This window comes from Schistocerca gregaria, chromosome 8, assembly GCF_023897955.1.
Source record: "Schistocerca gregaria isolate iqSchGreg1 chromosome 8, iqSchGreg1.2, whole genome shotgun sequence".
NCBI lineage: Eukaryota > Metazoa > Arthropoda > Insecta > Orthoptera > Acrididae > Schistocerca > Schistocerca gregaria.
In genome coordinates, this window is record NC_064927.1 from 193,289,231 (window position 1) to 193,303,092 (window position 13,862).

A 13,862-nucleotide genomic window follows, 5' to 3' on the forward strand; every position below is an offset into this window, starting at 1 on the left:
CACATAGACACAGGCAACAGAGCATGCACAATGTCGGCACTAGTACAGTGTATATCCACCTTTCGCAGCAATGCAGGCTGCTATTCTCCAATGGAGACGATCGTAGAGATGCTGGATGTAGTCCTGTGGAACGGCTTGCCATGCCATTTCCACCTGGCGCCTCAGTTGGACCAGCGTTCGTGCTGGACGTGCAGACCGCGTGAGACGACGCTTCATCCAGTCCCAAACATGCTCAATGGGGGACAGATCCGGAGATCTTGCTGGCCAGGGTAGTTGACTTACACCTTCTAGACCACGTTGGGTGGCACGGGATACATGCGGACGTGCATTGTCCTGTTGGAACAGCAAGTTCCCTTGCCGGTCTAGGAATGGTAGAACGATGGGTTCGATGACGGTTTGGATGTACCGTGCACTATTCAATGTCCCCTCGACGATCACCAGAGGTGTACGGCCAGTGTAGGAGATCGCTCCCCACACCATGATGCCGGGTGTTGCCCCTGTGTGCCTCGGTCGTATGCAGTCCTGATTGTGGCGCTCACCTGCATGGCGCCAAACACGCATACGACCATCATTGGCACCAAGGCAGAAGCGACTCTCATCGCTGAAGACGACACGTCTCCATTCGACCCTCCATTCACGCCTGTCGCGACACCACTGGAGGCGGGTTGCACGATGTTGGGGCGTGAGCGGAAAACGGCCTAACGGTGTGCAGGACCGTAGCCCAGCTTCATGGAGACGGTTGCGAATGGTCCTCGCCGATACCCCAGGAGCAACAGTGTCCCTAATTTGCTGGGAAGTGGCGGTGCGGTCCCCTACGGCATTGCGTAGGATCCTACGGTCTTGGCGTGCATCCGTGCGTCGCTGCGGTCCGGTCCCAGGTCGACGGGCACGTGCACCTTCTGCCGACCACTGGCGACAACATCGATGTACTGTGGAGACCTCACGCCCCACGTGTTGAGCAATTCGGCGGTACGTCCACCCGGCCTCCCGCATGCCCACTATACGCCCTCGCTCAAAGTCCGTCAACTGCACATACGGTTCACATCCACGCTGTCGCGGCATGCTACCAGTGTTAAAGACTGCGATGGAGCTCCGTATGCCACGGCAATCTGGCTGACACTGACGGCGGCGGTGCACAAATGTTGCGCAGCTAGCGCCATTCGACGGCCAACACCGCGGTTCCTGGTGTGTCCGCTGTGCCGTGCGTGTGATCATTGCTTGTACAGCCCTCTCGCAGTGTCCGGAGCAAGTATGGTGGGTCTGACACACCGGTGTCAATGTGTTCTTTTTTTCCATTTCCAGGAGTGTATGACTAAACCATACATATTTCTTTGGCGTAGAACCCAAATACGCTATTAAAATGGGGGTTCCCATTTCTAAATACTAAGTTGAGCCGGCCCACGCAGAAAGGTTGATTTGAAGGAAGCTAGTCGCCGCACAGAATGTTGTTTCCTTTACTAACATTAACTTTTCACGTGTAACATTTCTTTCGTACGATGCGTCGTTTTCGTGACATTTAGCTGCCTCAAGTTAAAACAAACTCCCAGTATAGAAAAGAAAACCATGCGTTTCACTACAAGATTACAAATAACAGACAGCAGTTTGGCATTTAATCAGGTGGTCTTCAGAAGATAAATTCGCGTGAAAAGAATAACATTCTCGTGTTAATGCCGCTTATATACAGTGTTACGTAGCATAGGCTGATTATAATTATAAACACAATTAACCAGCAGCTGTTGAGATGCATAAATCAGTCAATGAAAATGTTCACACGAGATGACAGACCAAATAATTAAATCCTTGACTGATACTAGCGACATCTTCCACATGGAAGAAAATTGATCAGCTAAATATCACAACAACTTGTATTTGCAGGCAAGGTCACGCGTTATCGAAATGACCACAAAGGGAACCGCTTGTTATGAGGACGTGTGAGACTGAAAAACCAAAACACATAAAAATCAGAATGATTGTTAACGAGCTTGCTACGGCTCCAAGACAAGTACGAGTCTGTGTACAAGGAGGTCACCATTCACGGATTATAATTTTTTTATTTCATATGCCCCAGGCAAGTCTTTACACATGATTCGCCATTTCAGCTTCCACCTATGTCTACATGCAAGCCTGTCTGTCTTTCAGGACAAAACCGATTCAGTCCAGTATTCGTTGCTGAATTCTACTTTTTTAGCCAATAGGGAGCGTTGCAGACTGTTCGTGTGTGTGATTCTTGGAGTGTAGCAGGGGAAGGAGCAGAATTTCGAATTCCTCTTTAGCTCCAGCCGTTGAAGGGAGCAGACGCTCTTCTGTTCTAGCCTTCGCACAGGACGGGCGGCATCTGCCTTGGCCCTCTTCGCTAGTACCGCCCACCAGCCACACTGAACGTGGAACACCATCTACCCTGCTCCCTAATTCCCCTGTACCTAAGCTACAACTCCCAAACTGTTAGACATCCTGTGACCACTTCACCAAGCGCATGTAGCTTTTTAGTAATTGCAGAATATACTTTGAGTTTCCTGTTATTAATTCTTTTAAATCGCCGCCTTCCTTTCGATACTCACCGACCTCGTTACGCTCCGCAACCTGTACATACGTTAAGCTCTATTTTCGGTAGCATGGTGTTTGAGATATATGCGTGCTGATAACCTTCATGAAGCACCCCGTAGAAGACTTCTGACGTGCGACCCGCACAGCAAGTCACGAGTAAGTCTCTCTGCTCCGGGTGCGAAAGTCCCGTGATACCCCCGCATTTGGCAACCATCGAGTCAATTATGGCCCTGTAAATTTCATCTATCCATTCCACGACAGAAGATATCAGTAGACTAAGGGATGACAAAGATATATTTACACGTCGAGCATATCAGCAAACAATTGTCGGCTGCTTGGCAAATGAAATGTATACAGTCTCCTTTTAAGATTACATCGAATGGAAGACGTGAGTTAGTTTGTCCTTATATCTAGCAGATAGTTTAACTTACGAATAGCTTGTAGAAGACACACAGTGTTTGAGGAGGACAACTTACTATGTTATCGCGTATGCCGTCTTACTCTCGTAAAATCAGGAGCATTAAAGAAATGCCTCCCAACTTCAGAAATAGTCTGGTGGGTCCCGTATTTAAGAAAGGAGGTCACACAAGCTACAGTAACTGTCGCGAAATGTCCTTACAGTCTAATCAGGGAAAGATAATTACTCGAATTCTCGCAAAACGTGTTGCGCCGTTAGTGGAGCAATTACTATCGGACACCCAGTGTGGCTTCCGGCCCTCTAGAGAAACGTCAGATGCAAGATTCATATAGCTCTTCAGCTTCAGCAGAAATGTAGATAACAAAACAGGCCTCTTTACTGGTTATCACTGTTAGCATTCAACCGCGATTCCTATACATATATTTTAACAACGCGTTTCAAGAGACAATGCTCTCATCATCAAATTGTAAAGTCTATGTCATGAAATTAAACGGACTAAAAAGACAAAATACCATCACAAATAGTGATACCATCACGTAGCAGATAATGGAAGTAAGACCAAAGAAAAATCCAGACAGGCTCTTTGGGTTTGTCGACCTGGAAAAAGCATTGGACAATGTGAAGTGGTGCGAGATGTTCGAAATTATAGTGGCACGCTATAGGTAGAGACGGGTAATATTCAATACGTACAAGAGCCAAGAGTGAATAATAATAGAGGACGACCAAGAAGTGCTCTGATTAAAAAGGGTGTAAGACAGGGATCGAAGACTCAATGGCTCAGGAGTGGAATTAAAATTCAGGGTGAATGGATATCAGTGATACGATTCGCTGATGACATTGATATCCTGAGTGAAAGTGGAGAATAATTACATGATATGCAATCTAATGAATGCAGAATGTGTATTGAGAGCAAATCGAACAAATATTAAAGTAATGAGAAGTAACAGAAATGAAAACAGTGATAATCTTAACATCAGGACTGATGGTCACGAAGTAGATGAAGTTAAGAAATTCTGTTACCTAGGCAGCAAAATAACCAATGAGGGACGGAGCAAGGAGGGCATCAAAAGAAGAGTAGCCCTGGAAAAAACGGCAGTTCCTAGCTAAGAAAAGGAAGAATTTTTGGAGCAGAGCAGTGAAGTAGTGAAACTTGGACCGTGGTAAAACCGGAATAGACGATAATCGAAATATTTGATATGTGGTGCAACAGGTGAATGTTGAAAATTAAGTAGAGTGGAAAGGTGAGGAATGAGGAGGTTCTGCGCAGAATCGGACAGCAAAGGAATGTGTGGAAAACATTGACAACGAAAAAGGATGAGACGCCGTCTGTTAAGACATCAGGGAATGACTTCCGTCGTACTGGAAATACCTGTAGAGGCAAAAGCTGTAGAGGAAGACAGAGATGGGAATACACCCAGAAAATAGTTCAGGAGGTAGATTGTAAGCGTTGCTCTGAGATGAAGAGGTTGGCACAGGAGAGGAATTGTTAGTGGGCCGTATCAAACCAGTCAGAAGACTGTTGACCCAAAAAAAAATCTATTTCGGTCCTTTGTCTTGTCCCATGTAGTGGTCGTGCGTTAGCGCTCATTTTCTTGTTGTGCTCTTCAGTCCAAAAACTGGTATGATTCAGCTGCCCACACGAGTCTGTCATGTGCAAGCCCCTTCTCTCTGTGTAACTACTGTCAGCTATCCCTATCCGAACCTCCTTACCGTAGTCCAACCTTCACCGATACTATTCACTCGAAATTCCTCATCACTGTTTCGCCTCTTTGTAGGCTGCATGTGGACTCTCGAATCTGAGTCTGACGATCCAGTACTTTTCGTACTGTTCCACAATGTGCAAGTTCCCTCCTCCTGTACAAGTTTTACGACAGATCGGTTGTTATGGCAATCAGTGGTTCTTGAAAACTCTCTAATAACGTATACCTGTACGTAACTAGTAACTCTTGTATACGGAGAAATAGTAACGCTAGAAAAGTGTAGCGAAACGCAGGAGGATCTTGAGAAGAAGGACTCATGGTGCAGGGAGTGGCAATTGACTCTCAACATAAACAAATGTAACGTATTTCGTACGCATAGACAGAAAGATCCTCTATTTTATGATTACACGATTGTGGAACGATCACTGGTAGCAGTTAGTTCCATAAAATATCTAGGAGGTTCCGTAAGGAGCGATTTGTCTGTCGAAACCCCTTTTCCCCAGGAACGCGTAGAGGTATTAAGTTATAATTTACGTCAGTTACTAGGTCTTAAAGTTTCACTGCCGGTGTAAAAATTTAAATTCATGAGTTAGAGCAATCAAAATACGGCCACTTATGTATTTTGATTACTGTTATAGGCCTATGTGTTGTGACTGTTGTTTCAGACATGTCCGAAAGAGCAGACACTATACATTCACGATTCTGCAGCCGCATACGAATATGCCGGATTTCCCGCTGTATATGTGCGGTCGCCTTAACCGCTATCCTAGCACGCTTCGCAGCTGATAGAAATGTCCCACCACTTGCACATTACTGCCTCAGCACCTCCCTGTCCATTTTCCTCATTGCTCGCTGCATCTCGCATTACCCCCGCAACAAATCGGGTCTAGGGTGCATTCACACCGAAGATATCACGAATTCTCATCTTGACTTTGATACAGCTATTATATACATGGTATTTGTTCTTGCACACATGATGGCTTGGTGACTTTTTCTTTCGCAGTCTGTGGCACACACAAATGGCTCTGAGCACTATGGGACTTAACTTCTGAGGTCATCAGTCCCCTAGAACTTAGAACTACTTAAACCGAACTAACCTAAGGACATCACACACATCCAAGCCCTAGGCAGGATTGGAATCTGCGACCGTAGCGGTCATGCGGTTCCAGACTGTAGCGCCTAGAACCGCTCGGCCACCTCGGCCAGCTATGGGACATACATTTTCTAAATATCGGTCCATCTTAACAGGTACCGTAGAACTATTCAAAAGTAACTTGCTATACAACATGCAGAGAGGTGATCTGTTAGAATTAACAAATCTGACAATTACGTAAGATTTTTTATACTTTCTTTCTTACACTGTTAGTGATCTATGTTACTGCAGGACACAACGGGACTTGAAGTCGGTACAAAATCTGTATGTAGCGACGATCATCCAGTCGTCTCGCCACAATCTACTAGTACAAACTAATTTCTTGTTTTTTATCGTAGCAATACTGTAGATTTATTATACAGATTGTCACCACATTTTCGACTTTTACGCACTGAGAAAGAAACAGCTTTTATAAAAGAAGCATTAATACATTATTTACAATAGTTGTTTCTCGCAGCATATGACAATAATTAATGTGCTTAAGTTCAAATGTTCAAATGTGTGTGAAATCTTATAGGACTTAACTGCTAAGGTCATCAGTCCCTAAACTTACACAGTACTTAACCTAAATTATCCTAACGACAAACACATACACCCATGCCCTAGGGAGGACTCGAACCTCCGCCGGGACCAGCCGCACAGTCCATGACTGCAGCGCCTGAGACCTTCCGGCTAATCCCGCGCGGCTGTGCTTATGTTGATGTATCAGAAGTTCCTGAGCTCTGCACAGCACACTTTCAGTATCGTTTGCTCGATAACATCCTCTAGTACCATGGGATTTATCCCTTGATGCCTGAACACAAGTCCTATCTTCCTATCCTTCCTTCTCTTCAGTGTTTTCTATATGCTGCGGTGTTCGCCGGTACTGCCGAAAATATCCGCATTTCTTACCTCATCAGTCCACCTGATTTTTGATATCCACCTACACTAGCACATCTCAAATGGTTCGATTCTCTTGTTTTCGATATTCCTACAGATTATGGTTCACTATCATATAATGCTGAGCTCCAAAAGCACATTCTCAAACTTTCCTTCCACAAATTAAGACCTATATTTGACGCTAATAGAAGTGTTTTGGCCAGGGATGCTGTATTTGCCCGTACCAGTCTCTTTCTTAGCGGGACGTTATCCACAGACCTAAAAGTAGTTTCAGGGACACCATTGGGATGTGTTAAGTGGCCAATACTGCTTACGGTACACGTAAGTGTGACTATGAAAATTTCACAAAGCTGTTCAGGTAAGGGGAAGGTGGTATCGACAGACGACTGCAGAGAAATACAGGAAGATGTGCAAATGACTGAAGACTGCTTCACAGTTAATCCTCAACGCAGATAAGTATACCTAACTACGTGTAAATAATCTAGAATATCTATTACTTTTCTGTTAAACAATTACGTGATAAATCTCTCGGAACAATCAAATAGCAATAATCGTCTGGAGATACTTTAAGTGAAAATATTACGATACACTGATTATACGAACAGCAGGTATCAGGCTGGAATTCGTCGGGAGAAGTTAATATAAGTCACCCACGAGAGATTCCTAAGGAAACACTCGTTGCACCAAATTATGAGTACTGCCTTTAGTATGGGACCGATACTAGCTAGGAGTAATAGAAGACAGGCAGCCGATCCAAAGAGTCTTGGCCCATTTCGTATTGGGATCATACATTTCGTATTGGAATCATTTAAAGAAGTACTAGGCGTTATGTTCTACAATTGTAAATTAAGACCTCGGCTGTAAACAGTGGTGGAGTCAGTCGATGGGAAACAGATGTAGAGCGTGTTAAAGAAGGTACGTGATGTGCTATATTCATATGAGTTGATAATTCCCCGATGAAGCGAGAAATGATAGCTCAAATTCTAATTTCAGGTTCTTGCTAGTGACAACTTTGACAGGATGTGTGTGAGCAAATGTTGTTATGTTAAGTGCCAAAAATATGGCTTCCTTTAGTAGTAATGTATGCACTGTTTGTGCCAAGAAAACGCTTTCCAGTTATGACTTGCACAGATCTGTGGGTGATGTAGATAACGACAGCTCTGTTAAAGACCCTGAAAATTCTCTGGAACACAAATATCCTTCTAAAGCTGTTATAATCAGGTAATGTCGAATTTTATCTAAGCAAATGAACAGTATTGTGTCTTTTACATAATTGGGGTGAATTTATGTGACAGGATGTTGGCATAAATGTTAAAGGCTATCCTTAAGATTGTTTACACGGTGTAGTAAGGAGATTGCTATAGCCAATCTTACTTTTAACTGAGTAATAGACAAACGTTTTAAGTCGTTATGTTTCATATTGTGAAACTTGTTAATATAAGTCTCAATTTTGAGGCCTGAAATAATCTCAAAACTACTTTTGAGAGGTTTCACAGGATTCATTATTTCGTCCAGCAAGTAAAGAGTAGTAACTCAATGTTAACCCATGTCACGTGCACTCAGTTTGCAAGTAAAGGATGTTACGTAGCCATTGTAAATTCTTAAGAGCTAAATGTTGGCTAGAATTTACAATTTCAAAAACATGTCGTTACTGCAGGCTGAAAATGGCTCTCAGCACTATGGGACTTAATATACAGCATGAGGTCATCAGTCCCCTAGAACTTAGAACTACTTAAACCTAACTAACTCAAGGACATCACACACATCCATACTCGAGGCAGCATTCGTTACTGCAGGTATAGTTGACAACAATGAGCACTCTTAATAAGGCTATCACATTGCATGTACTTGAAACTGTTTATATATATATATATATATATATATATATATATATATATATATATATATATATATATATATATATATATATATAAAGCATAGAGTATGTGCAGAATCTGCTCTGAAATTCATGGATCGGTTTCTGTAAATTTGGCACAGTAACAAGAGGCTTCACAAGTGTCAGCACTATGGGAGTTATAAGCTTCTAGGAGTGGGGATATGAGAAAAAAACCTATTCTTTATCGAGCCCCTGACGTACAGACTGCACTGCACAACAGATATATTGTGTGAAAAAAGTATAAGCCTGCCAACTCAGTCTGCTTTACAGGGCAGCATACATGTCAGGTGCAAGAAAAATTTTCCTGTGCTCCAACATGTAGGCTGCCTTGCATGAGTGACATGTTCTTTTGAACTAGTATAGGCCTACTTTATCGACCAATTTTCGATGGCAGCCTATTTGTTACGGGCACATAAATCATTTTCAAGCCCTTGATGTATAGTGTTCCTTGCATAACGAGCATGTTGTGGGAACAGTATCAGTAAGCTTTACTAAACTGTATTGCAGCGGTTACACTTGCTGATGAGCATGGCTGCAGATATGTTCAGATTGATAGAGGACTGATTGGACAGAGTGAAGGGGTGGAGGAAATGAACAGGGGAAGAGAAAGATGCATGAGGCAGGTGGAAGGTGTTGAGAAGTAGTAGGCAGAGCGAAGATGGAGACGGGGAGGCTGAGATGGAAAGAGAGTTTTGGAAGGATTATATGGCCAAAGGGAGAGGGAGGAAGGTATGGTCAGAGAAAGAGGAAATGGACGAAAGCAAAGGAGGGCATGAAGAGACAGAGTGGGGAGGATGAGAATAACAGAAGTGGACGAATGACATGGACAGGCAGAGGGAGGAAGAGATGGCCGCAGAGAGGGTTAGGAAGAGATGTATTCGATGTATGTTTCGAATTCATTCGTCAGTTAAGCCACATGTTACACATGAAATTTTATTTCAATTGCACTGCGAATTATGTCGAAACAACTAGGTTTCCCCTTATCATTGTTTGGAGCTGAGGTTCTCAAATTGTTGATCCTACAAGGAAGACGTCGTCCATCACAGAGATATTTACCAAACAATTCCGAGCACGCTCGTCCCAAGAAGAGTTGGGCTGCATTTGCTTCCTCTCGCGTATATCTCTCGGAATGACTGCGGGAGAGAATTAGAGATATAGTACAGGGATTCGTGGCGGTCGTTCTTCTCACATACCATTCGCGAATGGAATAAGCATGGGAAAACTGACAGCAGTCACCCAGCTTCTGGAGTGGGTATTGTACATCTGCAAGTGTTTGAGCTAAGCGACCAGTGTAATGGAAGATGCCGCTGTCAACTCAACAGTCGTAAGAAATGCGTTCAATGATCGGTTTCCAATGCTAGAATGTCATCTACATTCTTCAGTGACGATGTCCTCACCTTAGCAATCTTTGAGTATATTTCTTCAAGAAGTCACCCAAATGATTCATCTGTATATAATTTAAACTGCTTTTGCTCTGCACTACTAGGATGCCCATGTGGGAAACCGGTCGGGGGAAGTGCCCCTAGTCAGAATTCATTTAATTCATAAATATGAAAAGGAGCCTGTAATCACAGATTTTTATGTCCGAAAATACATAGAAAATGATCACTGAACGACCTGAAAATATCGATAAAATGAAGTAAAATGATGTAAAACTTAGATAATAGGAATTATAAAATGGAAAGTGTTGAAGAACTTTATAGGAGATTTGAACTGAAGTTACGAAAAGGATTATTAATTTAAAACCACATTGTTAAAAACGAAAAAAAACACTTGTTCTTTGAAAATGTACGAAAATAGCATCATAGAGTTGATGCAGTGTACGATAGTCAGCATACAGTTGTACCTATAGCGTGAGAATGTACACTGTCAGATAGCACGAACTTGGCGTTATAAAATCTTGCTGTGTTTGATGACACATCAGGAGTATTTTCCTTAAGTTTCAAAAACTAATCAAAAATACCGCAAACGTATTTCGATGTTTCATGGAACGTCATTACGTATGGTACAATATCGACGAAAAATAGCGATACTTTTGTTTCAATAGCCTTAAATGCTACGAGTTAACAACAGTAAGCAACGCGGCAATGACAATAAGCAGATAAATTGTTAATTTATGTTCAACATGTACCAATACATTATTGAGCCACATTACTGAATTTTTCCTAGGGGGACATGCAGTGTTTGTTCTCGGCAAAATCTAAAAAAAAAAAAATAAAAGATTAAGTACAATATTAAAAACATACCGTTATATGTTATGCTTTATCTTACAGGTTGTGGAAAACGATGTAGTTTTGACATAAATTAGTTTGAAAATAAATGTTGAAGCCTGTTGTTGGTGTTCGATAGCGTAAAATGTAGGAACTGTTATCCATTCAAGACTTTTAGTGGCAAGAAAACAACTGATTGAATAGAGCTTACCACAGGGGCAATAGATAGTGACATGAATAGCCGAAAAACGTAAGAACAACTTTCACTGTAGTTATACAGTTAGTTTGTTTGTATTTATAACACTACTCAGGTACTAAAAGTGCGCAGTAGAAGCAAGTAAGAGAAAATATTGAGCAGATAACAACGCCTCCAAAATTTCTAAATTGCATATATGTGTACAACATTTCAGGAAATCATTCATGCGTCTCTGCCCTACGCATGACCAAGGCTTTCCATTTTTAGAGGATTTGTCATAACACTCTGTTTGACCAGCATGCCCTAGTGTCGCACACACGATAAAGCTTTAGAGGCAATGGACTAAACCTCGGTCGCTTTCTTTCTAATCTCTTATGGAAGGGAGATTTGAATATAATATTGTATACGCTTATTACCCGCGTGTGACTTTTATATAATGTGATCCTGCTTTAGACATTTTTCAGACTATTAGCATTCGAGCCCCTGGAGCCAGTCGTGGCAGAGTTGTCTTGATTTAGTGATCTGGACCACTGCGACGGCTTTTTGAATTACGAGTTGCTGTTATTAACAACGTTAATGCGTTGTGGCGTTTTCTGTCACGGTAACAAGCAACAGTGGTTTCGCATAGCAGCATATTGCGTATTGATACTGAGTCCTAAAGAAAAAGGAAAAAAGCGGAAGAGGAAGAAAAACACAGAGCAATGGAATTGTAAACGACGCCGGGGTTGCAGTTTATTTCGTTTCTCCGTCCTCCCTTATCCAGGCCATTTCCCCTTCTACCACTGCTGAGGAAAGAACCCAGAGTGATCGTTACCGAAAAATACAATTTGATTAGTAAGCAACTTATTTAGCTCAGCTTATTGCAAAACATCGGACCTGAATTCGAAAACATCTGTACTCCTCCGTCAGTCGTATGAAACTGGATCCATTTCGCCATCTACACGAGAAAAGAATGTCAATGAGAAAAAGAAAGGAGCGATGCAAAGAAAAGAAAGTAACTCCATCTTCTCGGCCGGTTACCTCATAGCCGGCGGCCAAATTGTTTCGCGCCACTTCGGGACTTAATTTATGACTTCTGCAATTTCATTACTGCGAGGACCTCCCACCCTCCTCGCAGCCCCCAGCTTCCCTCAAACGCCGAGAAGAATTTGAATGTTCTAATGAAATACGCTTAACAACCACCCTTCACTTCACCAAGCCCTTTGATACCTTCAGAATGTAAATTCAATTAAAGTCTTTGACTTCGCACTAAGTGTTCATTATTCCAAAGTCCGCTTGACTGACGAATGAAATGTAGTCGCTCATCTTTTCCTACAGAACTCTGTTTGCATTTGCGACAGCATAGATACTTGTAAATCTCTTAAGTGTCTCTTCCTGTCAGTAGTTAAGTGGCTCTACGTTAATAACGAACGCCGCTTACGTTTATGTTTAGATAAACCAAACAACTATGTATCGGCGATAGTGGACTAGTTAATTTACGAGGCGTGGAAAGTCATTCCAGGGTTATCGACTTTACTTATATTTACATCATTCCAGAAAGATATGTGTGATTGGTGCCAAAATTTTGGAAAATTGAATTTTTTCAGTTTTATGAATGTGCCAGTGCCATAGTTGTTGCCGTTGTTGTTGCTGTTTTTGCTGTTGCTGTTCCCTCCCGAAAACTGATTTGATGAAGCCCTCCCCGCGAATCTACAACGTGCTAGCGAACTACCTCTGCACAAGTACCACAACTTACATTTATTTTAACCAGTCTACTATTTTCACGCCCTAGTCTTGCTATCAGATTACACCCTTCACACATCCCTCCACCAGCGAACTGGCTACTCCTTGTAGCCTCAGCTATTATTAACCTTATTCAAGTTATGCCATATTTCTTTTGCCCCCAAAACGATTCTGCATTTCATAACTTATCCACATAATTTTCAGCATTCCTCTGCAACTCTACATTTCAAAAGTTGTAATATCTTCTTGCTTGGGCTGTATATCGTCCACGTTTCGCTTGACTATACAGTTTCAAAATGAATATACGGGTTTAAAGTCCGCAGCTCGTGGTCTCGCGGTCGCGTTCTCTCTCCAAGAGCACGGGGTGCCGGGTTCGATTCCCGGCAGGGTAAGGGATTTTCACCTACCTGGAGATGACTGGGTGTTTGTGTTATCCTCATCATTTCACCAGCATTCATGAAAGTGGCGAAATTGGACTGAGCTAAGGTTGGGAATTTTGTACGGGCGCTGATAACCGCGTAGTTGAGCGCCCCACTAACCAAACATCATCATCATCATCATCGTACGGGGTAAAAGCTTTGTAACACTTATTACGACAACCTTACAACTACATACAGATAACAGTGTTTCTTACACGTGAAATGTGAGCACTATTCAGCACACATCGTGACGATAGGTCTTTCTCAACCTTGATCCGTGTTTCTAGAGTAAATGTTGCAAAAATTCTGTTGCTGAAGGGGATGGATCAGCTAGTGACGGAGGCATACACACTTGATCCTTCATGAAGCCCCAAACGTAAAGACCACATGGCGTCATATGGTGTCTGAACGTATGAGTCATGCAAAACAAACTCTGTCATCCGGCCCCTCGCAGCCAATCAAGAGTTGGGTATAACATTGTTTAACCAATCACATACTGAGTTATCCCAGTGAGGCAGCGCATTGTCTTGCCAAATGAAGTTCTGCCGTTCAGCTTCTTTCAATTGAAGAAAGATCCATAGCTCTAGCGCATTAAGATTAATAAACACCATTTAGCGTTGCAGGCACATAAACATTCAATTGAGATAAGTGTCGTTGAAACTGTACCGTCTTATGGTGATCCGCTGACCCCCACATGCGAACATTATGTGGATTCACATTACCA